Genomic DNA, 27,688 nt, shown 5'->3' with positions numbered 1-27,688 from the left:
TTACAAAGTCCATCAAAGTTTCCTGCCCTGGAACTTACTATCTCAAGTCCCCTCTTACTTCAAATCCTCCTCCATCGTATCGTAAGCTCTTTGAGGACATGGACTTTACATAGTCTTCTCCAAATCCCTAATTCCTACAATTGCGCTTGGCACACAATAGATATTTAATAAACATATGTTCAGTGAATAAATTCTCACAGGCATTTTTAGAGTAACTAAAAGAACTTTCTCCTGCTAATATTGATCACTTTGCTTAAAGACCACGGGGAACCTAAATGGAAAAGACAAAGAAGGTGAAGAAAACAGAAAATCCCATCCTACTAGAATAATAAACCACTCCTGGAAAGGGAGCCATCGGCCAGCATCTGGGAAGATAGAATGGGTGCTAATTGGGTGTGGGCATGTTGATTGATCACATCTACACCACAAACCACGATGAAGTTACATATCTGAAATCTGAAAACAGAACTCAGTGGAAAATGCATTAGGGTATGAGCATTTGGAAAAGAAAATTGACAGACGTGAGATGAATAGCCTTTCAAAAAGATGGCATCACTATCAGAGGCCATGTGGCTGCTACAGAGATTAGGCCAAGATATTATCCTAGTCAAGTAATAAAGAAGCCACATCACAGAAGGGTGAGCTCACATTAATTTCCAACTATTGCAGTCTTCCTAAACAGGGGCTCCTTCTCTTCCTAGGCTCTGAATTAGTTTACATTTAGGAAAAATATTTTGGTAGTGGGAGGGAGAAATCACTAAAACTTTGCATTATAAGTTGTGGAGAAGTATTTGAACAGTCTTATACAAAAACAGTCTTTGTCCCAGTTCCTCAAATTCATTTCACCTCAAGGACGCCCACTGGTACATGGAAAGGAAATATGATATATAGAAGGGAATCTGGCCAATGGGGTGATTTGCTTAGTAGTCTGTTGGTAATTGAAAGGGTAGTTCAGGTGACTGCAGTCTGATGTTGATGGATGGGCTTCAGAAGGTCCCTATACCTTCTGAAATGATAGGCGTATCAAAAAGGACAAATCTCTATTTTGAACCATAACTTCCTTCTAAGGAACTTGAATCTGTCAAAGGGAACCATGAGGTCTCAGAGAATGCTTGATGCTGCTTACAGAGCAGGTGGCCCCTTTGTTGGGCTAAGCACCTGGATTCTTTCTTTCAATATTTTTTTTTGGGAAAAAGATCCATGGTTTTCATCAGATACTTATCTGTACACAGAGGCAAAGAAATTGAGAAGGAAAGGAACTAATAGAGAGGAAAATTTTTTTAAATAAGTAATATTGAATATTTCTGGACTCTCTTGGTATTTTTTGTTTTTTAAATCTCCGTGTGTCTCTTTTTTTTAATAACAAAGACAGATCAACATCTCCAGGAAATTAAGATTCTTTTTTGGCATTTCCTCTTTTTCTTCTTTCTAGATATTTGTGCTTTGACATCGCTGCAAAGATCTTCTCAAAGCCAAGATGACTCATTCCTTTCCTTGAATTTTTCAATTTTGAAAGACAAATTCTCAGCCTTTTCTTTTTGAAACTCACCTCACAAATTTTCATTAGGGTCTTGGCTCACAAGAAACCCAAGTGGATAACGTGTGCTCCTTGAGTGTCAGCAAATGGCTAGTATGTGAGTTTATGAAGGGTTTAAACCTGTCTTAAGCCAATTGGCTCATTACAACTTTTAGATTATTTGTTATAGTTACTGGTTGTTACCAGTAGAGGTAGTTGAAGGTTAATATCTACAAATTTGTCAACAGTGTATAATGAAAGTCTGTCTTGGACCAAAAGTCTGCCATATATACATTTATTAAACAAATGTTTACTAGCAAGTGGGCACGAAACAGGATAAAACCGTTGATACAAACTCTTCTATAAATTCTTTGAAGTCCCAGTTCTCTGTACTCTGAAGAGGTTTGAACACAAGTTGCATAAGAGGTCCGTGTGATACTGACACGATATTCTGGAGGCAGGAACATTGTAGAGGCAGTAACTTTAGGGATCATCCTTCAGAATACAAGTTACTAGAGCCTTATACCTTGTTCATACAATGGGGAGGGAATCTTCTAAAATATTTTTTCTAATACATATATCACAAAGCCACTAATTCTGCCAATGAGTGAACACAGTTTTTAACCTTTGTTGTACTGATTAGCAAAGTCTTTGGCGTTGACGGGAGACAAAGACATCTGTAGCCCTTGTGGTATAGCTGCTTCTGGGGTGCAGCCTTCCTTAAACGGGAAGAGGTAACCCCAAAATTGTGAATTTCTGATTAAGACACTGACTACTCTAGAGTCGAGCTCAAATTAAAACAAATGTGTCCTCAGGTTGTCAAAGCTGAAGTGCTTTACAGTAATACACAGATGTCACAGCAGCCGCTTAAGCTTTTCCCTCATTCTTGAGACATGTGCACATGACCTCTTCTAAGCTAAAGTGGCTTCTCTGCACCTCATGCAAAGAGCAGCTTTGGGGGAGTTGGGAGATTAGAAGGTTTAGTTGAAGGAAGGTTGCCCAGAGTTAGGGGGCAGTACCACAGCTTCAGAGCCAAGAAGAAGAACCTATCGGGGTCCACTCAGCAAGAAGGGCCCTGAATGTTAGCCCTGGCGGCTTAATGTCCAAACAAGTTCACATTGTAACATACCTAACATGACTGGTCACCTTCCTCAGAGATTAGCTCCCTTTCTGACTGGCAATTTCTGGCAACAGAGCTTTCCACCTTCTCTGTCATCTAAAATCATAATCTTGGTACCTTTCCTCTCTGCGTTTTCACATCCATTCCATCCCAATGCCTGTCTGGTATCCCTTTATGGTATTTCCCAAACTACAACATCATTTGTGGGGCCCAGTGCAAAATAAAAATGCAGCACCCCTGTTCGAAAAGCAGAAAAAAAGATACCATGAAAGGAGCTGAGCAGTCTTTCCCTCTCAGTCTGTCCTGGTGTTTTTTCATTTGTGATTCAATGAAGCACTCCCTGAACATAGGGTCACTCAGGGCTTCCCTAGTGGTGCAGTGGTTAAGGATCACCTGCCATTGCAGGGGACACGGGTTCGAGCCCTGGTCCAGGAAGATCCCACATGCCGCGGAGCAGCTAAGCCTGTGAGCCACAATTACTGAGCCTGCGCTCTAGAGCCCGTGCTCTGCAACAAGAGAAGCCACCGCAATGAGAAGCCCGCGCACCACAATGAAGAGTAGCCCCCGCTCGCCGCAACTAGAGAAAGCCCGCGTGCAGCAATGAAGACCCAACACAGCCAAATAAAGAAATAAATAAAAACATAGGGTCACTCAGTCCCCGCCCCATGACTACTAGCGGCCAGGTCCACTGTCCCATTAGCTGCTGGATCACCTTCCAGGCCCCAGGTGGGATCAGGAAATCCCCAGTGGACGATGACCCATAAGATTACAACCTGTGTGCCAGGACATGCTTAGTCGCTAGGTGGGAGAGGGACAAGGGCTTGCTCCCAGGGAGTTACCCACTGAATATGTCATGGTCCTGCCAGCTGGGGCTGGGCCTCGGCCTCCAGGCCCCTGTGTGACATGCTGCAGAGCATGCCATGCCAGCAGGAGGCCCCACTGGGGCAGAGGGTGGCAGTGATCACTAGGCCAGGGCAGGGAAAGGAAGCTGGGCACAGCCAAGGACACCAGGGGTGGGGCGTGAGGCTGGTGGTCAAGAACCCACCCTGGGGAGATGAGGAGGCTTGGGGAGGTGGATAGGATTACTGGGGAACAGTGGCTCCACACATCCAAAACATGCTTCATTGCCCCATCAGATTTCACTTACAAAACACAGATTGCAAGATAAAATTGTTAAGAATTTTAAGACAGTGACCGCAGAGCATTAAACCCCAAGCAGGGTCCTTTTGACCGTGGGGCCCTGTGATGGTTAATTTTATATATGTCCACTTGACTGGGTCACTGGGCGTCCAGCTATTCGGTCAAACATTATTCCGGTGTTAGTGTGAGAGCGTTTTAGGATGATATGAACGTTGAAATCTGTAGACGGAGTAAAGCAGATTGCCCTCTCTAATGTAAGCAGGCTTTATCCAGTAGGTTGAAGTTAGAATAGAGCGAAAAGGCTGACCCTCCTCTGCGTTAGAGAGGATGCATCCTGCATGACTGCCTCCAAAATGGGACATGAGCTTTTTCCTTTTCAGACTCTGCCTGGGTCTTAAACCTGCTGGCCTTGGGACTGGAACTACATTAGTGGCTCTTCCAGGTCCCCAGCTTGCCAGCTCACCCTGCAGATTTGGGGACTTAGCCTCCATAAAAGCATGAGCCAATTACGTATATTAGCCTATTGATTCTGTTTCTGTGGAGAGCCAGACCAATACAGGCGCTACATGACTGAGCACTCCCCTGTAAAGCCTACCTTGGGTATCTTCCATACCCTTCAGTTTCTTTTGATTCCCACCTTTGCAAGGTGAGCTCAGAACTTTGTCTCTTCTTGGGAGCCCTATGCCAGAGCTCCCAGCTAATCTCTCACTTGGGGTACTTCCCTGTCAGAGTCTCACAAATAAAATCAATCATTGCCACCTCTTTTAAGAAACGTCCCATGGTTCTCCTTTATCATAAGCTTCCTTAATTACATGAACACTTTGGGATCTAGCCTCAATGTAAATTTTCCCTCAATATCAGCCATTTGCCCTCATTAATTTTATTTCCTTCATACTTACATTTGGGTACAGGGGTCATTTCCACCACGATACTTTTGCCCACATTTTTCTTCAAGCCTGAAATGAAGCCTACTGCCCTTTAAGGCCCAATTTAAGCTATTTTTTCTTTCATATAGCCCATGAGAAATCTACCTAACAGCAGTTTACAATGGACTCTAACCTTCTTGGATCTCCTGTACTTGACCCCTGCCCTCACCTGTATTTATGCATTTCTTGTATCTACTGTCATAAGCTTTGGCATGTATTTTTCCCACAATGTGACTACAAGTTAGTCATAGATACCATGGTACATGGATCATGTTTCCTAGGACGATATTATGTTCCTATTAGGAGCTCAAAGAATATTCTTGACAGAATGAATGGTTGAGTTAATTATTTCATTGTAGTAGCTTGAATGGTGCCCCCCCCCCCCCAAAGATAGAGCCACATCCCAACCCCTGCACTTGTGAAGGTGACCTTATCTGGAAAAAGTTTCTTTGTAAATGTAATTAAGGATCTTGAGATAAGAGCATACTGGATTATCCAGCGGGCCCTAAATCCAAAGACAAGTGTCCTTTTAAGACACAGAAGAGGAAAAGACACAGAGAGAAGAGGAAAAAGACAGGAGACAATAGACACATTGATTGGAGTGATGCACTCACAAGCCAAGGAACGCCTGAAGCCACTAGAAGCTGGAAGAAGAAAGGAAGAATTCCCGCCTAGATCCTTGAGGGAGCACAGCCCTGTCAGCCCCCGATTTCAGAATTCTAGCCTCCAGAACTGTGAGATAATTTCTGCTGTTTAAACCACCTAGGTTTTGGTAATTTGTTATGGGCAGCCTTAGGAAACGAACATATCCATCGTTCCCTTGGGCTGTTTGTAGAATTAGTCTCCATTTTATCTGTGTATAATCGTAGAACCATTTTTATCTTAGACACTAACAAGACAATTGCTGTAGGCACCTCGCATATGTACTGTTTGAAATGTTTAAAATCTCGGGTGCAAAATTCCTCAGGCTCTTTCAAAAGCTGCCATTCACATTACATGATTTTTCAAGAATGCTGTCTTACTCTAATAGTCAAAAATGCCTCATGTGTATTCTAAAACCTTTTAGTTTGAGATCATTGTGGATTCACATGTACATTCACATGTAGATACCCAGCTGGTAAAATCAAATGGTAACATCTTACAAAATTATAGTGCAATGTCACAACCAGGATGTCAACATGGATACAATCCAATGATCTTATTCAGATTTCCCCAATTTTAATTGTACTCATTGGTGTGTGTGTATTTAGTTTATATAATTTGATCACCTTTATTGGTTCACGTATCTACCACCTCAGTCAAGAAACAAAAGTATTCTCCTGCCGCAAGGATCCCTCAGATTGCCCTTTTATAACCCACCTCCTTATGTCCCCACCCCCAACTACCCTTGAGGATAACAGATTGGTGAATCTCAAGAGAATTATGCTGAGTGAAAAAAGTCAATTCCAAAAGGTTCTATACCATACGATTCCACTATATAACATTCTTGAAAGGATAAAATTACAGAGATGGATAACAGGTTAGTGGTCGCCAGGAGGTGTGTATTCTCTTGAAAGTAAAAGTTATTAAAAATTTCTCAGGGGACTTAAAGTTGTCCTATACAGCAAATTAATTTTTTGATTCAGTAAATATTTAGGGAAATCTTTTGTTCGCCTGACATTATTTTGACACTGGGAATACTCAATCCTTGCCTTGGGAAATGCACTAAAATGTCAAATGAGAAGACTCTCATTATATGGAATAATATGTTAAGCCCTTTGGTGGGGAAAATGACCCACCAGGTATGAGAGGCTCAAAGAGAGACAGGATATAACTGAACAATAACAACAGCAACAAACAAACAGACAAACTGTTGATGGAAATAATAAACAATCTACAATAGGAATAGAAAAGAATTTTATTTGAGCCAAACTGAGGGCTATAGCCCAGGAGACACAGATTCAAGAAACACTTGAATTGTGTTCCATCCGACTACAAATTGGAGGAGGTTTATAAAGGCAAAAATCACAAGGTTACAGTTAGTTACATGAGTTATAGTTGGAGCTGGCAAGAAGCAAGAATGCTGGGACTTCCCTGGTGGTCCAGTGGTAAAGAATCCACCTTACAATGCGGGGGACGTGGGTTCGATCCCTGGTCAGGGAACTAAGATCCCACATGCAGCGGGGCAACTAAGCCCACGCAACACAACTACTGAGCTAGAGCCCGCGTGCTGCAAACTACAGAGTTCACGCGCCCTGGAGCCTGCACGCCACGACTAGAGAAGAGAAAACCTGCACCCCACAACTAGAGAGAAGCCTGAGCTCCACAACAAAAGATCCTGCATGCCTCAACAAAGATCCCACGTGCCGCAACTAAGACCCGATGCAGCCAAAAATAAATTAAATCAATAAATAAATCTTTAAAAATAAGGTTGCAGCTGGCAGCTGCTAGCAGATATTATTTTGAGAACAGCTGGTGGTGTCCTTGAATTCGATACAGTTTGGAAAATTCAAGTTATCAGTGATGTAGTAACATGTCTGAAACCACAGTGGGCACCTAGCTCTATTATGAATGCCTGAATTGCAGTTATTCTATTTTTGATTTTTAGATGCATTCTTTTCTTTAATGGTTAAAGCAGATGTACAATGCATGTTTTACAGACAATAAGACAAACTGTGCTAGGTAGCATAAAGTTCAAGCCAAATCTTGTATAAGCCAGAATGACTTCCCCATACCTCAGTATGTGAAAATTTCTTCCATCAAAACAAACAAACAAACAAAAATATGAAAAGGGATGGGATTGAAGAACAGGTACAATGGTGGTTACGTAAGAAATAAGTAAAAGTTCTGTCTCCAGTAAGGAACTGTGAGAAACTGTGAGAGAATTCGGGAGATGAGTTAAGGATGTGAGAGAGTAAATAGTTGAGGTTAAGATACAGGTGCAGACAGTTAATAATAAGCCACGTGGCCTCTGGATTCCTGGAAAAGGGTAAATGCACCAGTGATGAGCTTGACCACTTAGGTCTACCATTGGTGACGGAGAGATGATAGTTCTGCTGGGTTGGATAGAGCCATGAGGTGTCATCTCCTATGAATCAGACAAGCTGTACATGAAGCAGTAGTACAGAAAACTGAACAACAGAGCCTTACGAAGATGAGTCCCAAGAGTGTTAGGGAGAACCAAAGTAAGGCCGTGCAAAGTTCCAGGACAACTGGCAGTCTGAACTGATAAGCAGATATCTCATCAAAGTTTTGCAGGCAGATCAGAGGGACGGTGGGTGAGGGCATTTAAGAATTCTCTCATTCTTGGGCTTCCCTGGTGGCGCAGTGATTGAGACTCCGCCTGCCGATGCAGGGGACACGGGTTCATGCCCCGGTCCGGGAAGATCCCACATGCCGCGGAGTGGCTGGGCCTGTGAGCCATGGCCGCTGAGCCTGCGCGTCCGGAGCCGGTGCTCCGCAACGGGAGAGGCCACAGCAGTGAGAGGCCCGCGTACCGCAAAAAAAACCAAAAACCAAAAAACAAGAATTCTCTCATTCTCATATGGCAAATGAGTTTTATCTCCTATACTAAAAACTATACTAAATGTTCTCCACTACTAAAGAAAAAAAACCCCAAACTTTGTCAGGGAATTGTTACTGTTTTCATTTATGGGGTGGAAACTGGCTTGGATAGAGGAAGCAACTTGCCTAAGGTCACCTAGCAGCTAGTGATAGAGCCAGCATCTAAATTCATCTGTCTGACTCCAAATCCAGCCCAACTCTCCCATCTCAATGATTCGGTCAGGGAGGGGTGTCCTGGAGGTACAGAAGAGAAACAGAATTTGGGAAGGTGACATTATTTTGGAATCTATAGAAACTGAAGGTTAAATTCCCCACTCCTGGCTTTTTAAAGTCAAGTGAGCAATTTCCCTGGCTTTTGTTTCAGGAATAGAGATGGAAATTTTGAGTATTGGATAGAACTCCACAAAATACCAGATGCTATATTTGAGCAGAACTTCTCTGAGTAAATAAATTACGCTTAAAAATATGTACCAAAACTCAGTGAGGCCACAGCAGTTCTACAAGAAACATTTCAAAATAAAAGTGCAAAAAATGAACAGGTTAGGGACTCATAAATATCCTTTCATATTTAATCAGAATACAAGTTCAGAACTCAGATGTGGTATCTTGGTGGGGGGGCGGGGGGGTGGTATTGAAGAAACTGCAATTGAAATTGACCTAAAATTAAATGCGGCTCGTGAAACAAATTTTAGTAGGTAGACTGATTCCCTTCCCTACCTAGGTCATAGGTATATCAAGGAAAGGCATTTTGCACATACAGCCTTGCACAAGTCATACAGACTATAGGATTTGAAAGTCAATGGCATGGTCTGGGATTCCAGTGTTTCCAACTAATTCTTTGGACAGGTGATATTGAAATGAGTAACATTAGGAAAAAGGTTCAACAGATTTAAGAGTGTATAAAACTACGTGAAAAGAACGCACAAAGATGGCAGCAAAGCATGGAATAGGTCTTGTTTTGTTTTATTTTGTTTTGCTCCTTGTATGTTTCTTAGACCTGCTGTAATCACATGGGATTTTGGCCTCCTGGAGTGTTGCTGAATTATGTTTAGTGGCCACTAAATCCACTAGAGAACAGGTCTTAATGCAATACTGTCCATTGGATGATATTTTGTTACACATATTCCTGTGGCTTGGCCCTTCAAAGCAAACAATGCATTACAATTTAACGTAACTAGAGATCTTAATGTTTAATAAAAATACCACAGTCACAGTGAATCCTTTTGTGCTTAGAGAAAAGGGTTCTCATATTCAGTTCTTAATCAAGGACTGAAGTTACAGACTGAAGTAATTATGTTTTAGGAAAATACAAAGTTTGTTCCGTATTTGTTCAGTTGCTTCTTCTCAGAGGATTTTCTGATAGATTTTTTTTTTTTTAATGAGATGTGGAAAGAAGTGTTTTTAGATGACTTTATGTGAGGCTTATTCATTCATTTAATTAGAATTAGGGGTGCAGCCACATTTTCCCATTTGCTCTGTAGCAGTAAAAAAAAAAAATTTTCTCCCAAGGTCTGATAAATATATATTTTAAAATACCTCATAGACTATGTGAGTATTGTGTACATGCAAGATATGTGTTGTTTCTGTGTGTGTGTGTGTGTGTGTGTGTGTGTGTGTGTGTGTGTATTTAGGCTGATCTCTGGCTTCTGTATCTTTGCTTGGCATTACAAACAGGTAACATTGCCATGTAAGACTTCAAAAAGTATTTTTTAGATTATGATGCTGAGTCAGACATTTTTCTAGCCAGTAATGTTTTATAAAACAGAATAATAAACTATTCTTCTGAGGAAACCACTAGTAATCTTAATAATTGTTTATAATACACACTCGTACATACTTTCAGGGAAAGGGAAGTTTCTTTGCAGTCATGATTACAATACATATTTTAGATGTGGGTTACCATATTCAGTACATTATTTAATATGATTTATAACCAAGACAAAAATGCCAAATTTTCCCACACTGAAAGATCTATTAAAAGATCTAATCCAAACCAGAATTTCCTAGGGAGTAGCAAAAAGATATCATTAAAAAAAGTCCAAAATTTTATGGTCTCTATAATTTTCTTGTATGTTGCTAGAAAAGCAGTAATAGATGGAAAACTAGAGTACTTCTTTACGTAAAAATACATTTGTTATAATGATTTCATTGTATCTTACATATGTTTCATGGTAAATTAAACCACTTATTTTGTATAGACTGTGTTACTTATGGACCAAATACAGTGTCATGAAATCTGTGGGCTTGCTAGTTTTTTGGTTTTTTTTTTTTTTTTTTTTCGGAACGCGGGCCTCTCACTGTTGTGGCCTCTCCCGTTGCGGAGCACAGGCTCCGGACACACAGGCCCAGCGGCCATGGCTCACGGGCCCAGCCGCTCCACGGCATGTGGGATCTTCCCGGACCGGGGCACGAACCCGTGTCCCCTACATCGGCAGGCGGACTCTCAACCACTGCTTCACCAGGGAAGCCCTTAGCTAGTTTTTTAAACGATACTATTTTGCTTATCTGAGGTATCTAGAGTAGTCAAACTCATAGAAATGGAATGCAGAAGGGCTGCAATGGATTGGAGAGACAGGAGGATGAGGAGTTATTGCTTAATGGGTCCAGAGTTTCATTTCTTCGAGATGAAGAGTTCTGGAGGTGGGAGGTAGTGCTGATTGCACAACAATGTGAATGTACTTAACATCTGCAGACTGTACACTTAAAAACAATTAAAATGGTAAAATTTTATGTTAAAATGGTAAATGTATCTAAGGAAAGGAAAGGAGGGGAGTTTAGGGTGAGGCATTTAGGCAAAAGTCCATCTGACTCATTCAACACAGGCTGAGAGAAAGAGAAGTCAGGAAATTTGGAGTCTTTACAGAGACAACTAGGATTAAACTTGGCTCAACTGATGACACGTTTAGCTTGGCAGGAAAGGAGTTGGTAGGATGAGAGGGTAACACTGGTGTCCCATGTCTTATACCTATAGGCTGGAGGAAGTTTGAGAGTCCTGAATGCACACTTCTGTAAACATTCTGAACAACAGTTTTTAAGCCACACCTGGGTGTGGTATTTAAGTTAGTGTAGGTATTGTATTTGACATTTTAACTCTTGTTTTTATTAGTCTACCTCTGTTTCTTCCCTCCCCCTGATATTCTTTAAAAGCTAGGAGAGTTCCTGGCTATCTCTCTACAAGTTTGACTTTACGATCCAGTATAAGCATGCTTTAATATTTTAATGTCATCCCACTCCTAGGACTGGTCAGCTTGCATTTATGCACGTATGTATGTATGTATTTGTTTATTTATTTTTACTTTGTCTTTTTACAAACCTTTTCCTCCATGTTTCAGTAACTTATCACTACATTAAAAAACTACCAAAAAACTTAGCAATTGAAAACAGCAACAAACAATGATTTCTCAGGCTTCCCTGGTGGTGCGGTGGTTAAGAATCCGCCTGCCAAGGCAGGGGACACGGGTTTGAGCCCTGGTCCGGGAAGATCCCACATGCCGCGGAGCAACTAAGCCCGTGCACCACAACTACTGAGCATGCACTCTAGAGCCCGCGAGCCACAACTACTGAAGCTCGCGCACCTAGAGCCCATGCTTTGTAACAAGAGAAGCCACGGCAATGAGAAGCCTGCACACCGCAATGAAGAGGAGCCCCCGCTCGCCGCAACTAGAGAAAGCCTGCGCGCGGCAACGAAGACACAACGCAGCCAAATAAAGAAATAAATAAAAAATAAAGTAAATTAAAAAAATAATAAATTAGAAGATACAAAAACAATGATTTCTCAAGATTCTGTGGGCTGGCTGGTTCCCATGTGGTATTGTCTGGGGTCACTCATGTGGTGCACTCAGCAAGGAGCTTAGCTGGGGCTGGACTACACAGATGACTTCACTCATCTACTGACTCTGCCTGGCTGGATGGTATGGGTCTAACTAGGCCTCTCCTCCACTAATGCTTCTTTTGTTGTTGTTGTTTTTAAATTTTATTATTATTATTTTTTTGGCTGTGTTGGGTCTTCGTTGCTGTGTGTGGGCTTTCTTTAGTTGCAGTGAGCGGGGGCTACTCTTCGTTGTGGTGTGTGGGCTTCTCGTTGCAGTCACTTCTTTTGTTGTGGAGCACGGGCTCTAGGCGTGTGGGCTTCAGTAGTTGTGGCTCGCGGGCTCAGTAGTTGTGGCTCACAGGCTCTAGAGCGCAGGCTCGGTAGTTGTGGTGCACGGGCTTAGTTGCTCTGCGTTGGCCTCTCTTTCTCTCCACGTAGTTTCTTCTCGTTCAGTAGCCTGGTCTGAGTTTCTTTATGTGATGACTGGATCCTAAGAAAATGGAAGCTTCAAGGCCCAGAAGTTACACAGCAGCACTTTAGCTGCATTCTGTGGGTCAAAATAAGTCCCAGGGCCAGCCTAGTTTGCAGAGGAGGGACACAGACTCTACGTAAAAGTGGCATGAATTTACAGGAATGGGAGGAATGTTGGTGGCTGTATTTGCAGGCAGTCTACGACTCCATGTACAGATAACTGATGCCAAATGAAATATTCTGCTTGAGAATGGGTCCAATTAATATTCTGAGGCTTTTCATCAAGTTTAACCTTTAGCAATATTATATAATCTTTATGTGGGAAATAGCATAGTATAAATTATAGTTTTATATAAAACCCTGTACCCATTGAAGAGAGAATTAATTTTCTTTTTAAGTATAGACAAGAGTGAGCTTTGAGGTTTGAATTTTGGGCATGTGGGTTTGAATCTTGGCTCTGCCACATACTAGCAGCAGGATCCTGGACAACTTTCTCTTTCTGTCATGCACTTTTCTTCTCTGTATTTATAGGATTATTGTGAGGATTATATGAGTAAATATATATAAAGTGCTTAGGAGTCTGGCACAAAACAAATAATAATAAATATCAGCTTTAAAAATATAAATTATCATTACCTATTATGTAACATAGCAACACTTCTTTGGATTAAGCCTCTTGGAGCTGCAAAGTTTTCTGTAGTCTTACTAAATGCAATCACTAATCCTGACTATTTCTCCTGCCTCCCCACCTCTTGCCAAGTAAAAAGGTAGGTGAAAAAACTGGTTGATTAACAGCTGCTCTAAAGAAGTGATTTACCAACTTTTAAACATTGCAATCCCTATGAAAAAATATAATTTACATTGTAGGCCAGGACACTGTAGCCTATTCAACCACACTTAACACTGTACAAATGTGTCATGAAACAATACTTATCCTCAAGTTGTGCTGTGAACTCTGATGTTTTTTGTTCTATTCTATTTCAGTGAATCAACAACAAAATGTTGGTTGTGACCCACTATTATTAATTTCATTACCTACTGAAGGGTTCTAAGTTACATATTATGGTCATTGGATATTCAACACACTTTCAGTCCAGAAATTGTTTCAAGTGTGGTGCTATAAGAATATAGCATATGTCATTTTCATACAGGCCAATTTGGTTATGGAGCAAAAAACTTTTTTCACAAATATGGCCTGACCTCCCTAATCAAGAGGCTTCTAAATTCTTTCAGTGGGACCTGAGGAACTAGGGGAAGCATGGTGACAGTACATGTTGTATTTTGGTATCATAAGAAACAAAGTGCCTTGTTCGTTTGGAGCTAGATGGACTAGGCTGGAATTCCAACTTCACAACTTACTACCTTATATGTTTGAACAAGTGATTTAAACTCAACTTTGGAGTCTTGGTTTTTTGATTTGTTAAAGCAAAATACAGATCATATTGACTTCGGTTGAGTTGTGAGCATTAAATGAGAATACATTCCCAAAGGCCCATCAAGGTCCAAGCAAAATAAGGCTCTCAGAATGCATTTATTGCTTCCTCCTCCTACCATGGAACACAAACTTCCAAATTCATAGCTATTACTTAAGTTCTGTGTTTTATATTTTTGCAGGAAAGTTAAGACTTGGTAGAAGACTAACTATGGTTAGACCCTATTATTTCTTTAATGCAATTTAATTTCTACAACCATGTATTGTTCCGACATTCTACCTAATAATAGTTAATGATGAGAGTTATAGTTATTAATTATTCTGGAATATGTATCGGAATTATGAAACTATTTTGTGTTCTCAAGTTTTGGATAGTGGGACTTGGATTGACTTCTCAATTAACAGCACAATCGTGGGAAAAGGTGTGTACAGGAGAAAAACATTTCTAACTGTCGGGTTCCTAAATAAATGAAACAAAAGTGAGGTGCAAAATACAAGCACTACCTTTCTCCTTGGGTCAGACATTTGGGGTTACCAACGTTCTAGCGCTCCGACAGGTAGTATTTTCACCGTAGGTTAGTTAGCTTTTAAGGAGTCAAAAGGAACTCGCCTACGACCTTACGTTGAACTGACCGTCTCGTATACCCTAGCTGGTGGACTTCTAGAATGGGACTGATTACTTTAAAATTTCTTCCTTTAAGGTGGGGATTATGGAAGTGTGGGTCAAGGCGGCGTGTGGTAGAAATAGACGATACCTATCTGCCCTCTTCTGGGGTGCGGCCGGCCGCCGCCCCTGCGGCTCCCACGTGGCAGGTTCCGAAAGCGCAGCGCAGGCGGGGGGCGGGGCCGCAGGGCCCTCCCTCTCAGCTCTACGGCCCCTCCCTCCGGCCTCTGGGGCGACCGTTAGGTCCTCCACCGCCAGGGGGCGGGCGCGGCTTCCCGGCGGCGGGGCCCATTGGTCGCGGCGTGTAAGTGAGGGAGGCGGCCCAGCGGCTAGCTGGCTTCCTCTTGGCCACTCGCGGGGGTGAGGGGAAGCCGTAGGAACCCGGGAGGAAGCGGAGGAGCGAGCGGGAGGCGGCGGTGGCTCCTGTCGACCTTCGGCAAGACTGACCGCAGGGAGGCCGAAAAGCGGGCACGCGCGGCGGAGAGGCGGGCGGAAGGCCGGTGAGACGCACGGGGAGGCGGACGGAGCCGCGGCCGAGGGCGGGGAGGATGGAGGGAGGCTGGGGGCAGCCGGGCACCCACCTTCACCTTTATCCTCTGCTCACCCCGCGACCGCCGGCCCGGGGTGTGCCTGGGCGTACTCAGGTCGTCGTGGCGCGTCCCGCCGAGGGCAGGGCGCGGCAGGACCAGGGCACCAGAGCGTGGTTGGCCGGGGGTCCGGGCCGCCGCCCCCGCGCGGGCATCCCCAGTACGGCGGCCAGTCCGCGGAGGGCGGGGCGGCCACTGCACCTGGCGCTCCGGCCTGTGACTGGCACCTGGGGCGCGCGTCCGGCTCTGGGGCTCCCGCTCGTGTTGGAAATGGGGGCCGAGTGCTCTAAAGAGGCGGGGATGGAGTTGTAGGTTGCATTTGAACTCTGAGGAGGGCGGTCTTGGCTCACTTGTAAAGTTTTAGTGTCTTCTAAGTTGGAAGTACTTTTTATTTTTAAAACCTATGTCGGCCCATTGGCATTCGGTGTCATTGATGGATGTGCTATTCGTTCCTTTTTTTTTTCTTTTTCTTGTTTTTCCCCATTTGTTTGCCGCTGTCCTCACAGTTTCTACCATATGTTACGATTTGTGACCCTAGATCTGAATAATGAGTGTTGGACTGACATTGAGATTAAGATCTCCAACTGTAATTTTTTGTGTTTTCATCATCCTCTACCTTTTGCTTTTTAAAATTTCGTGTCATACAAAACTATTTAATTGACAGAACCTTTTCTTTGTTTCTTTTTATTTGGCCTAAAAGAATATGAATACAATGATCCTAGATACTAGATTGCTTACTAGGCACTGTGTCAAGTGCTTTCATATGCACATTTATTTCTTACAACCCATAGAGTAGGTCCGTTTGTGTATCTTTCCCAATTTTACTGAGAAATTATGAACTCCCATAGAGGTTGAGGTTGATGCTGACAGTAGATCCCAGACCCCTTGAACTCTTAACCACCTTTCAGGACTAATGGTATGCTGTCACATTTTACAATTTTACGTGAAGGGAAACCTTAATGTTATTCATACAGTGCATCATTGAGTACAAAGGGATCTCCATTTAATTTAGAACATACAAGTTACTAACTCATGCCATTCAGCAAGAGATTGGCAGAATCAGCATCCGGGTTGGTCATATCATTAACTATCTCTTTTTAAAAGCTGCCAGTCTCTTGAGTTCCCTGTCAGTTTACTAATTAAATCACAGGGTTTTTTTTTTTTTTTCCAGTGTATACAGGTGTGAGAAGCTTTGTTTCACAGATTCTGTGTAATGTTTTCTCAGCTCTTTTAAAGACTAGCATTTCTTGATAGTAAGAAATAAAACGAGTTTCATGCAGTGATTCTCAACCTGGGGATCTCTCAGAATCACCCATAAATGAGGATTTTTAAAAAGGATGCAGTCAGCCCCCCCTGCCCCCCGCCCCGCCCCCAAATCCCCAATGGAGGGGGCTTCTGTTTAAAAGGGAGTCAAAATAAGACTGAGCACCACTGGGTTAAAGTGACTTTTTAAATAAACTTAATATATGTTACAATTAAAACAGAATTACTAACTAATCTTTTCATAATTAAAGAAGATACATTAAAAAGGGAAAAGTCACTGGAAAGAGGGTCAAAGGACAAAGAGATTGTTGAATGGTGAAAAGTAGCCCCTGTGGGGAATCATAAGAATGTTATTTTTTTTTTACCACATATTTTAGGTCTTAAATGGGCAGTCTCAGTATTCAACAATTTTTACATTCATTTAGACATATGAGAGTGCCTATATGTGCCAGTAATTATAGGTAAGGTGGATCTGTGAATAAGGCAGCCTGGACCCTCACAAAGCTAGTGGGTTGGCCAAAATGTTCGTTCAGGTTTTTCCATAACATCTTATGGAACTTTAAAAGGTTTTGTGAATTTTATTCTGCTCCTAAAATAGAGCCAGCTGATGTTCCTCAGAGGAGGAAATTGTATTCCACTGCCTCTAAATTTCCACAGTTTACCCCATCAGTATTCTTTCATTGTCTCCTTCATCGGCCTGTTTGTTTGATTCAAGCTATTTTATTACTTACATCTGCCTTATCTATAATCTAATTAATTTTCATCTGTTCATTATTTTTCTAGTCTCTGGTGAGTTTTTAAATTTCCTTTAAAAACTAAATTTATTCCACATAACATAAAATTTACCATTTTAAGTGTACAATTCAGTGACATTTAGTGCATTCATAGTATTGGGCAGTCACCACTTCTGTTTAGTTCTACAACATTTTCATCACCCTAAAAGGGAACCTCATGTTCGTTAAGCAGTTACTCACCATTCCCCAACCTTTGGCAACCACTAGTCCGCTTTCTCTGTCTACAGATTTATCTATTCTGAATATTCCATGTAAATGGAGTCAAAATAGGTGATCTTTTGTGTCTAGCTTCTTTTACTTAGCATTATGTTTTAGAGGTTCATTCATCTTGTAGCCTGTATCAGTACTTCATTCCTTTTTATGGCTGAATAATATTCCATGTATAGAAACATATTACATTTTGTTTAGTCATTCATCCATTGATGGACCCTGGTGGGTTTTTGTGTGCTAGTGAGAAAAAGTTATGTGGACGTCTGTAGCTATGAGTCTGCATTAATTTTCATCATAAGTTCTGCATGGCTTGTTTAGATAGTATCATGGTTATCAGGTGTACTACTTGACTCTCCATACCATTCAGCCTCTGCAGTTAGTTGATCATTAAATGTGTATTGAAGGACCTGTGCTTGTATCGAAGGACCAAAAAATGAATTTTTTAATTGGTTCAGAAAGTTTTACACTAGAATCTTCTTACTACCAGTTCTCTGCAAATGGCTGCTAACTTGCATCTCCAGGGCCCTTGGGCAGATGGAGCCACTCTGCTCCTCCGTTTCTTCACATGAAAAGTTTGACTGACAGAATTATGTCTGCCCTGGTGCAGTGAAATTCTGCAGACTACTTAAAAACCGTATAAATGAAGTGAATATATGGGGGAATTCTAAAACATTCAGAATAGGAACCTGTAACATCCCATCTAATATAATGTAAAATATTATAGTTACATGAGGAGATGAAGATAGTTTACTAGTTATACTCCTGTAAATTTGTGCCTTTCGTCTCATTTTATAGTGATTTGTGAACTAGACACTTCTTTATCCTGCTTATGTTCAACTTCTTATAGTTAACATGTAGTTTTATTTTTGCTGTTGTACTCAATAATGTCTGTTTCTCCCTCCCTTTCTTTCTTTCCATCTACCCATTCATCCATCTTTCTTTCTCCTCTTGGATGGTGTAGTGTAGCATTAAAGTAGGTTACATTACAGCTGTTTAATCGACAGTTGTGGAGCTCTGAAGGAGCAGACGGAACAAAATGTCATTTTGTCTTGTTTTCTGTTTTGGGTATGTTTGTACTGTCAGTTACAGAAATCTGATCCCCATTTCATTTCTTCAACTGGATTATGACTTTTTAAGCAAAATTCTGCTTTGGTAGAGAGGAAACTGCAAGAAAATATTGGGACAGTTTTAATTTTGCACTCTGTTGTTAGCATTGCAAACAGGAGTTCGCTTTGCTTTGTTCCTCAGCACATTATTTCCAGATTTATTCACTGCCCACCTCTCCCTCCTCACCCCCGAAGGAGACCTGGCCCAGAATCAGGTTGATTTCCATTCATTGTTAAGGAAAGAATGAAGATTCTTGTCCTGTGAAATTTTTTTTTTTTTTTGCGGTACGCGGGCCTCTCACTGCTGTGGCCTCTCCCGGTGCGGAGCACAGGCTCCGGACGCGCAGGCTCAGCGGCCATGGCTCACGGGCCCAGCCGCTCCGCGGCACGTGGGACCTTCCCGGACCAGGGCACGAACCCGTGTCCCCTGCATCGGCAGGCGGACTCCCAACCACTGCGCCACCAGGGAAGCCCTTGTCCTGTGAATTTTACCTTTGGGCTTTTTTGGCCTAGATCTGACTTACTCCCCACCACTACCCCAAACTTCTCTGTGTGTTTGGATTGGTGTACTATTGGGCTGAAGTTCTCACATCTAAGTGGAATGAGGATCGCCTGGGGAGTTTCGTAACCATGCAGGAGTTTTAATCCTCACTCCACGGGATTCTGGGCTCAGGAGTTTGCCTCGTAAAAAGCCCACTAGTAATTGTGGTGCCCATGGTGTGTGTTATTTTATAGTTAGGGATTCAAAGAACCAGATGTGATGTTTCATTGAATCTAAGATCTTTGTAAGGTACACCATTATTTTATTACTTTTAATCACAAAAATGTGGTTGTGAGCCTCATCCTGATTTAAAACTTGTTAAAATAAGGGAAGTAGTATGTATCTTGGAATCAAAATACAGAGTGTTAGGTACCTGAGAAACCACAAGTTCCTCTTGTTATGGTAAAGGGTTATTACGAAGCTATGGGATAAAAGAATTATAATGTAACAATTCTTTAGACCTTTTACTTTGTAAAATTTGTTTATAATAGAGTTTAATATGTGATGCCTGTACTTGACATAAGTTTGTAACGAAGATTATACTGATGACTTTGTTTTAAAATGCAAGGTAGCTGGATCATAGGGTGTAATGCACTCCAATTTGGCCCCATATTATTTTCATCCTACCCATTTCCAGTCTTTCACATGTTGGTGTTTCAGATCAGGTAAGAAGTCTTATTTTTAAGCTTCTGTGTACTTTAGCGATTTCCATTTTGTAATCACAGTCCATTAAAATATTTACTTAATGTCACGTTGACATTATTGTGGCTTGATCATTTGATTTCTTTTTTATCACTTTTTTTCTGTTAGAGAGTTCATAGCCCTCATTAATGCCAGCTAGCTGGTTATATGCATATACACCAGCCACCTACTGTCCTATAATGAGTAGTTTTAGGATGTTGTGGTGGTAATTGGCATCAGCACCAAGTCTGGGTCAGAGTAAACCTGAACTTTGCTTGCCAACTTAAATAGAAACACCATGGTGGTACATTGGGTCCTGAATGAGGGAATATCTGTAGATTAGGACAAATCTTTGCTCATCAATGAGAATTCATTGAAGAGCAACCCCTCCTGCTGTGGTGTTTCCTTAGTGACATCATTTTGGCAAACGAAATATTTTTGTCAGGAGAAACCTGCTTAACTATGTTACATTTGGGATGGGGAAAGCTGAGTACGTGTCCATTTAGTTTCTAATTACTTCAGGTATTGATATTTACAGAAAACATGGTTAAATGCCTGTTGATCAAGTGAAATATTTCAGAAATCTAATACCAAATTTCTGAAGAGGAAAGACTGTAGGTCTCTAGCAAATTCACATCACAGTGGTGGAAGGAGTTGTCCTCTGGAACTCTCAGTGTAGGGTGAACACTGTCGCAATAGTTCTGCTTTTAGAGGGTAGTGTGCATGTGGTCTGGCAGGCTTGATTACTTCTCCCTGCACTAGTCACTGGGGCCAAGTCAGGACAGGCAGGGCACTTGCATGATTAGCAGGGCTCTTTGCTAACTGGTTTTTAACTCGAGGGACAGGTTGGGATGACAGTTATAGTTTGTCGTGTCTCATTCTTAAGAGAATGAAGTTTTATCCAGCTGCTGCAGAACAGATGGAAGTTTTCTGAAGTGTTACTCTCTCCAGGCACTGCCAGGAGAAGCAGATAAAAACAAAGGATAGCAGATTATGCTGGGTAGACAGACTGTGGAGGAAAGCTAAGTGCACCCAGAACGTTTTGCGGGGAAGGGTGGGGTGCCTTCTGGTTCATTTGTGCTTTTCCACAGTATGCTTTTAATCCTGTTTCTGAGGCCCAGTTAGATATTAATCCTCTTTTTAATGTAATTTCAATGTGTAATTTCAATGTGATGCTATTGTATTAAGAAAATAAGTAATGGTATTAGTTCAGAAAACTTATAAACCCAGGGTTAGATCATTCGTATCCCTGTCTTCTTAAGGTTTTCAATAGAACATTAACGTTTTCTTCTAAAAGATTTATTTATTGGTTCTATAGAGCCATTGTTTAGAAGTTTTTGGTCTGTTGTTCTGCAGTCTCACCTTTTTGAAGGCCATTTTGCAGGAGATTGGATACATTTACCTTTTCCTCCGTGATCTTTGGAAAAAGTGAATATATTCTTGGCATTATAGAATTATACAGATCTTCTTTCTTTACCAAATACTTTGTTTTTAGCTCCTTTGCTTTTTTTTTTATTTTCTTCTAGTCAAAATGTAAGATTAGTTTAAAAACCTGGGATACTTTTCTAGTTGTTATGTAGACGTCGAAAAATTTCCCTTTCACCATATAGGGTCATACTTACACTTTTAAGTGTCTGACACATGTGTGTTAAAATGGTAGATTTTTAAAACATCCATTCTCTAGGATTCTATATCAGAGTCTCCTACTAGAACTAAAATACTGTTAAGGTAGTAATTGGATTTTTTTTCTGTTGCTTAACAGAAAACACCAAATTCTATTAAATTCACAATATTTATAACACGGTGATAGCAGCTCACATATCATACTGAGTGTTTGAATGTTAAGATTCTTTCAAATGAATGCAGTCTTCTCACCCTCTTCATTTCGTTATTTCAGAAATGTATCCCTCCTGGTGAAGATGTGTGCATAGTGGCATCTGGGGGAGATGGGTACTTGATAGCAGTCTGCACCTACCATAGTGACAGCTTTCTATTAAAGCAAAGATTTCTTAAAACTAAATATTTGGAATTTTAAAAATTGATCAAACATCAGGTGCACAGTTACCCGTCCCCCCTTCTCCCTTTTTAAGCCCATCACAAAAATAATCACTTTTAAAGACTTTAGAAAACAGTTAAGATCTCGTCACTATCATTTTACAGTTAATGAAATGGGATATAATAAGATTAATTTTCCCTGTTTTTTTTAATGTCTCCTGGGATCGTTTGGAAAACATTCCTAGATTTATTCCCATCTTTGCTGTAGGTGGACAGCTTCATCTGTAGGAAGGGAAGGACTTCTTTTCTCTTGAAGAGGATCCATTATATTGCTTCTCACGGAGTATATGCTTCTTCCATGAAGAGCAGTTGATTATGAAAATGTATGGTGAACACGTATAGAACACAGAAGTCAGCATTGTCTGATTTGTCCTACTTCTGTACTAGTACTTCTAAGAGGACCCATAGAAGCCTTATGGGAATTGTATAGCCCACAAGTAGCCCAGCAAGAAATGTTGGAATATTAGAGCATGGTCAGGAAAGTTTTTTATTCCTCTATTTATAAAGTTTTTAAAATTTAAGTTCATTTTTTATTCCTTTACCTCAGGTTGGCAAATTGTGACCTATGGGTCCACATGGGTCATGAACCAAGACTGGCTTTTATATTTTTAGGTGGTTGGAAAGAAAAAATCAAAAGAAGAAGAATATTTTGTAATGTGAAAATTTTATGAAATTCAAATTTCAGTGTGCATAAGTGAAGTTTTATTATAACACAACTGAGCCCATTTGTTTCCATATTGTGTATGGCTGCTTTTCAGTTACGACTACAGAGCAGAATAGTTTGAATAGACACTATATGGTCTAAAAGCTAAAGCATTTACCGTCTGGCCCTTTTACAGAAAATTGCCAACACTTGCTCTGTTTTATTTACATAAATGCAGGTATTTTTTGCAAATAGTTTTCTTTAAATACCATACTTTTGTTTGTACGCATAACATTAGAAGAACTTACCCTTGTGACTTTTAGCTGCAGTATTCTTTTGATTTCAGTATTATATCATTTTCCTCTTTAACTGATCTGGGACTGAAAATTTAGTCGCTTACATTTTGATCTTGAGAGGTGGTCTAGGTTCTCCAGAGAAATAGAACCAATAGGAGACTGCCTGTCTGTCTGTCTGTCAATCTATCTATCTGAGATAGATAACTATCAGAAGGAATCAGCTCATGCAGTTGTGGAGGCTGAGAAGTCCCAGGGTCTGCAGTTGGCAGGCGGGCGTCCCCAGGCCTGAGAGCTGGGAGAAGTCAGTGGTATAAGTTTCAGTCCAAGTCCGAAGGCAGGTGAAGACCAATGGACCGGCTTGAAGACAGTAGGCATAAAGAGCAAATGCTGCCCTACTCAGCCTTTTTTGTTCTAGTCAGGTCTCCCAATGGATTGGGCAATGCTCACTCACTTGGGGAAGGCAAATTGCTTTACTCAGATGTTAATCGCATCCAATAACACCCTCACAGACACACCCAGAATGTTTGACAAAGTACGGTATCTGGGCGCCCAGTGGCCCAGTGGAGTTGACACACATAAATTAGCCATCACTGGGCCTAAATGTACTTTGAATCTATTTGCTTATACTTTTACCTTTTTTCTCCCCCCTTAGTCCTCTTGAAAAGCCCCAGTTCATATGAATATTAGAATCGTCTGTTGATTGTCAGTTGATTCATTTAAAATTGCTGTCCAGGAGGAAAAATTTTCTTCTACCCTTCTAGGTTCCTCTGCCTGGTCTAAAAATTAAATTAACATGAAACAGATTAGCAGAAAATCAATAGTTCAATAACATGTATACATGGGGGAGACCCAGGAAAACTGAGTCCTTAAATACTATCTTCCGCTAAAGACTAAAGAGGAGGGATGTAGGGGGTAGTGGTTTGGGACTTCAAAGGGGAGGAAGGCAATTCACGTGGAGATGGAAAAGCAGATGTTTGGTAAATGTTTGCTGGGTCTTGCAGTGGCAATGGGACACCTAGAGGAATTCTAACAAACAGATTTTGCTAGGTTCCTCCCTATCTACACATGTAGTTCATACTACAGTTATCTGTGGTTATAGTTCCCTTCCTGTTACAGACCCTCTATAAATTCTTTAGGCAGCTAAGGGGGAAGGTCAAAGAGTCTTTTGGGCCTTGACTGTTTCCAGCTCAAAATAATTAACACACCAAAGAGACATTTGGGGTTGCAAATTTTGTTTCCTTACATTGCTGTTCGGCCAGCACTGTGTTAAAAGTGGATTGAATGGAGTGTATTTTTGGAGTATAATTGGTATATATTTTTTTGGTATATATAATTGGTAGTATTTTCTTCTGGCTTAATTAAGTAGTCGTTTGTTAATATTAAATGTATCAGTGAGTGTGTCTGTATACTTCATTTTCCTTTGTCCTTTCTGTCTTGGACGAGTGTTCTTTTTTTTCTTTTTAAATAACTGCATCCTTTAAAGGCAGTAATACAGTTACTGGATTAAGAGACCACAGGAGGCAAGGCAGGTGACGTTTCTGGAAGACAGATATGGAGTACAAAAAGGGGGCGGAGTAGAGTCATGCGAGGATCATTGTAAAAATACAGTACGTTATATACATATTTGCACCATCAGCTTTCAACTCTGAAATAGTATTTACACTATTGTTACAGTCCTGGTTAGAGAACAGTTTTTCTTTCAAAGCTCGGCCTGATGGCAAATGAAAATTTTGGGTGAATTCATAGTCCCATGAGGTTCTTAGGCTGCATAGTCCAAGAGGAGGGTTCCAGCTTCTATTTCATCCATTTTAATTTCATTTTAATTTCAGTATTAAACAAGTATTTAAATTTGGTTTTACAAAAGAAAATTCTCAAAGGAGGGAAAAAAAAACCCAACCATGGCCACGCTGTGTATTCTTTCTTCTTTTACAAACACTAAGGGCTGCAGCCCTCTGCTTCCAGGCCAACACTGGTGGCTGAAGAAAAATCTCACTAATGATGGTTTAAAACAAAACAAAACAAAGCAAAAAGACACAAAGACAAACCGAACCGACCTGATCGTGGCACACCGACCCTGTGGGGCTGCCTCTCCCGCCCTTGCTTCTGACCCCAAACTCAACAGGACTATTTTTCTTCTGGGGCAGGGCGTTTGGTATTGAACCCTCTTTAACCTCCTACCCCGAGGAGGTGGGAGGGGGAACCCTTTGGCTGGGACACCATGGGTGTCCAAGGAAAGAGTGGCCCTTAAGCCAGGTGTCTGAGGAGGTGGGATGAGGAAAAAGGCGGAGTACCGACACACAGGCGGGAGGGAGCCCGGCTGCACAGGCCTCGCCCAGTTCCCCTCAGGCCGCGTCCACGGGGTGGGCCTCCTCTGGGGCTCTGCGGACAGGACAGGGCCTCAGCCAGGGCCCCAGGGGAGGTGGGGGTGCCCGGGCAGGCATCTCTGCTCCCTTCCCGGCTCAGCGGGATGAGAGCAGGACACAGGCTTTGGGCTCCATGCCCCCTACCCACAGTGGGGACTGACGAGTGTTCTAACACACATGCTTAGTCATTTTGACAACCCATCAGAGCCCTAGAGTGGCTAGTTGGCAGCAGGGATTAGCAATTCCCAGAGCAATTCGCAAAAGCCAAATTGATTGACATGGAATTTTGTCAGGAAGCTTCTCAGAGCGTGGCAGGGAGCTGCTGGGAAGTGGAAGGGAAGTGGAATTGTTTATAGTATCAGCTTCTTACTTTCCCTTCACGTGGCCTTGGACAAATCCCTTGACCTCATCTATAATGCCATAGGGCTGATGGGAAGATTACATAAAATAGGAATGTGTGTGACTTACTCTGCTGTTTGCATTATTTCCTAGTTTTTGTTAAATGGCAAGACTTTCCCGTCCTGGTGAACAATTGTTTTTATGGCTTATTTTGTTCATATAGAATGGGCCCTTATAATTTACCTGATGTAGCTCGAGTCCACTTCTCAAGGAAGGAATGAAAGTGTCACTTGACCTGTGTTTTTATCTATTGTCCTGAAGTTGATTGATTCTAGGACAATGCCTGTTTATTCAGGCCTGAATTTAACAAAACTTCATGAATCAGACCAACGTAGACAGCTGGGCTAAAGGAAATGTTTAAATTATAAGAAATTCGAAGAAATCTGGTATGTTGATCTGAGACCCTAATTCAGGTTCTCTCTTTCGATCCAGGTTACTTACTAAATTAGCGTTTATCCAGAACGGTGCTTCCTTGCTCCGGGCAGCATGATGGCCCTGCTCGCAGTGGGCTCTGATGATTGTGCACTTTACATGTTACAACCTGATCTGGCTCAGTCATTGATCTATAAAACACTGAAACTTATTGTCTTGACCTAGACTACACTTTTGGGGGGCAAAATGTATTTTACAAATGTATTTCACAAATGTGCTATTAGGGTTTCTGTTTGTTTGTTTGTTTTTAATCTGTCTTAAAAACACTCTCCTCCTACCACCCATATTCTTATTTTGGAAATGGCTCTAATTTCTATATCTCTGCCTTTTAATTAATATATAAGAACAATTATAAAATTTTCACCTGTTGCCTCTGAATTAAAGGGCTCTGAATTTTTAGCAGAGACCTTTTTCCTCCTTTTATTGCTGTGTTCATTTTCTCTGGACCTTTTCTACCTCCCCTTGGTTGTTGGAGGTTCAGTTTGAGGTATATAGCAGACTCCATTAAGGTGGTTTACTTCCCCCCCCATCCCCCAAGATGATTCTATGTAAAGATTTTCTTTGTTTTTAATGTTCTCCTAAGAAGACAAGTTAGGAATGATTTGGAATTAGCATATTGTAAACAGATACTCCTTGATTTGCTCTCAAATATATTCAATACTCTTTCCTTATGCCGATTTACACTCTTGAATCATTAATTTGCTTCTTAAGCAAACTAATTAAAAATGTGTCGTGGCTGAGATTTGATGAGATTTTAATTTAGAGATTTTATTAAATGTTATTCTCCGAGAAATTTAATGGAAAACATGAATTTGGCTAGACCATTGTAGTTGCTTATATTGTGGTCTTACTAGTGTTAAGTTTAGAAGCAGGCTGGTTAGGCAGTCCAAACAAGGGATAGGTACATGAGGCAGTGATTGTAATTGTACAGGTGTGACCTCCTCGGCAGGTAATGGAAACAGTGAAATAGAACATCAGGTGTCTGCTCAACTGCTTATCACTCTCCCCCCAAAAATTATCGCAGGCCATGTTCACATAAGAGTGATGTTATTTTGGAGTGTTAGCTGGGAGGAAAGACATATATGTGTGTTTTGAACATAATATTCAATCTTGCTGGAAGTCAAAAGAGGATTTATAGCTCGTTAGGGTTTTCATTTGAGAAGCCAAGATTTTTTTTTTTTTCTGCTTTTATGTGGTAACTTGTGGATACTTCAGTATCTCTTGTTTCCTGGATACTTCAGTATCTCTTGTTTCCTTGTAGCGTTTTCCTGGCCTGTGGCTAAGTAACAGTGTCTTTTCCTATTATGTGGAAGGTGTTCAGATAACTAACAAAGGAAATCAATAATGCTCAGTTCAGTACTGGTATAAATATAAATGTTGATATTTTCTTCAGGGTAGATTGAGCAGAAGGAAAGGGAGTTCCCGTAAGAACATTGGTCCTTTTAGATGCTCACCACCTCCACCCCCGATAAATCCTTATTGGTGAATAAGAAAACTGGATGTCTCACTCCCTTTCAGTGTCCTTCAGGAGTCTGCCATTGTTTTTATTTCAATCATTCTGTGCATTACTAGATCAGACATCAACATTGAAACACCAGTACTAAAATACAGTCTAAAATAAAGAAATATATATTCTTGATTGATGCAATTCATTAATCGAAATTTTCTTTGGACTACCTTTCCTGTACAATACAT

At 41.2% G+C, this 27,688-nt stretch overlaps 1 protein-coding gene across 6 annotated transcripts in view; it reads left to right on the top strand.

The window, feature by feature from the left end:
* The window catches only part of FAM3C (FAM3 metabolism regulating signaling molecule C), a 379,854-nt gene that overhangs the window by 317,002 nt on the left and 35,164 nt on the right, over positions 1-27,688 (top strand). The window contains exon 1 of one of the 6 annotated variants that reach the window (XM_079932262.1): positions 14,885-14,927. The exons of 4 other annotated variants lie outside the window; for them this stretch is intronic. The gene's annotated coding sequence lies outside the window, so the exon portion shown is untranslated. One more of the 6 variants, XM_079932261.1, reaches the window with a different exon arrangement.

The sequence above is a fragment of the Stenella coeruleoalba genome, assembly GCF_951394435.1.
Source record: "Stenella coeruleoalba genome assembly, chromosome: 9".
Taxonomy (NCBI): domain Eukaryota; kingdom Metazoa; phylum Chordata; class Mammalia; order Artiodactyla; family Delphinidae; genus Stenella; species Stenella coeruleoalba.
This window is presented reverse-complemented; position numbering and strand designations above follow the sequence as displayed.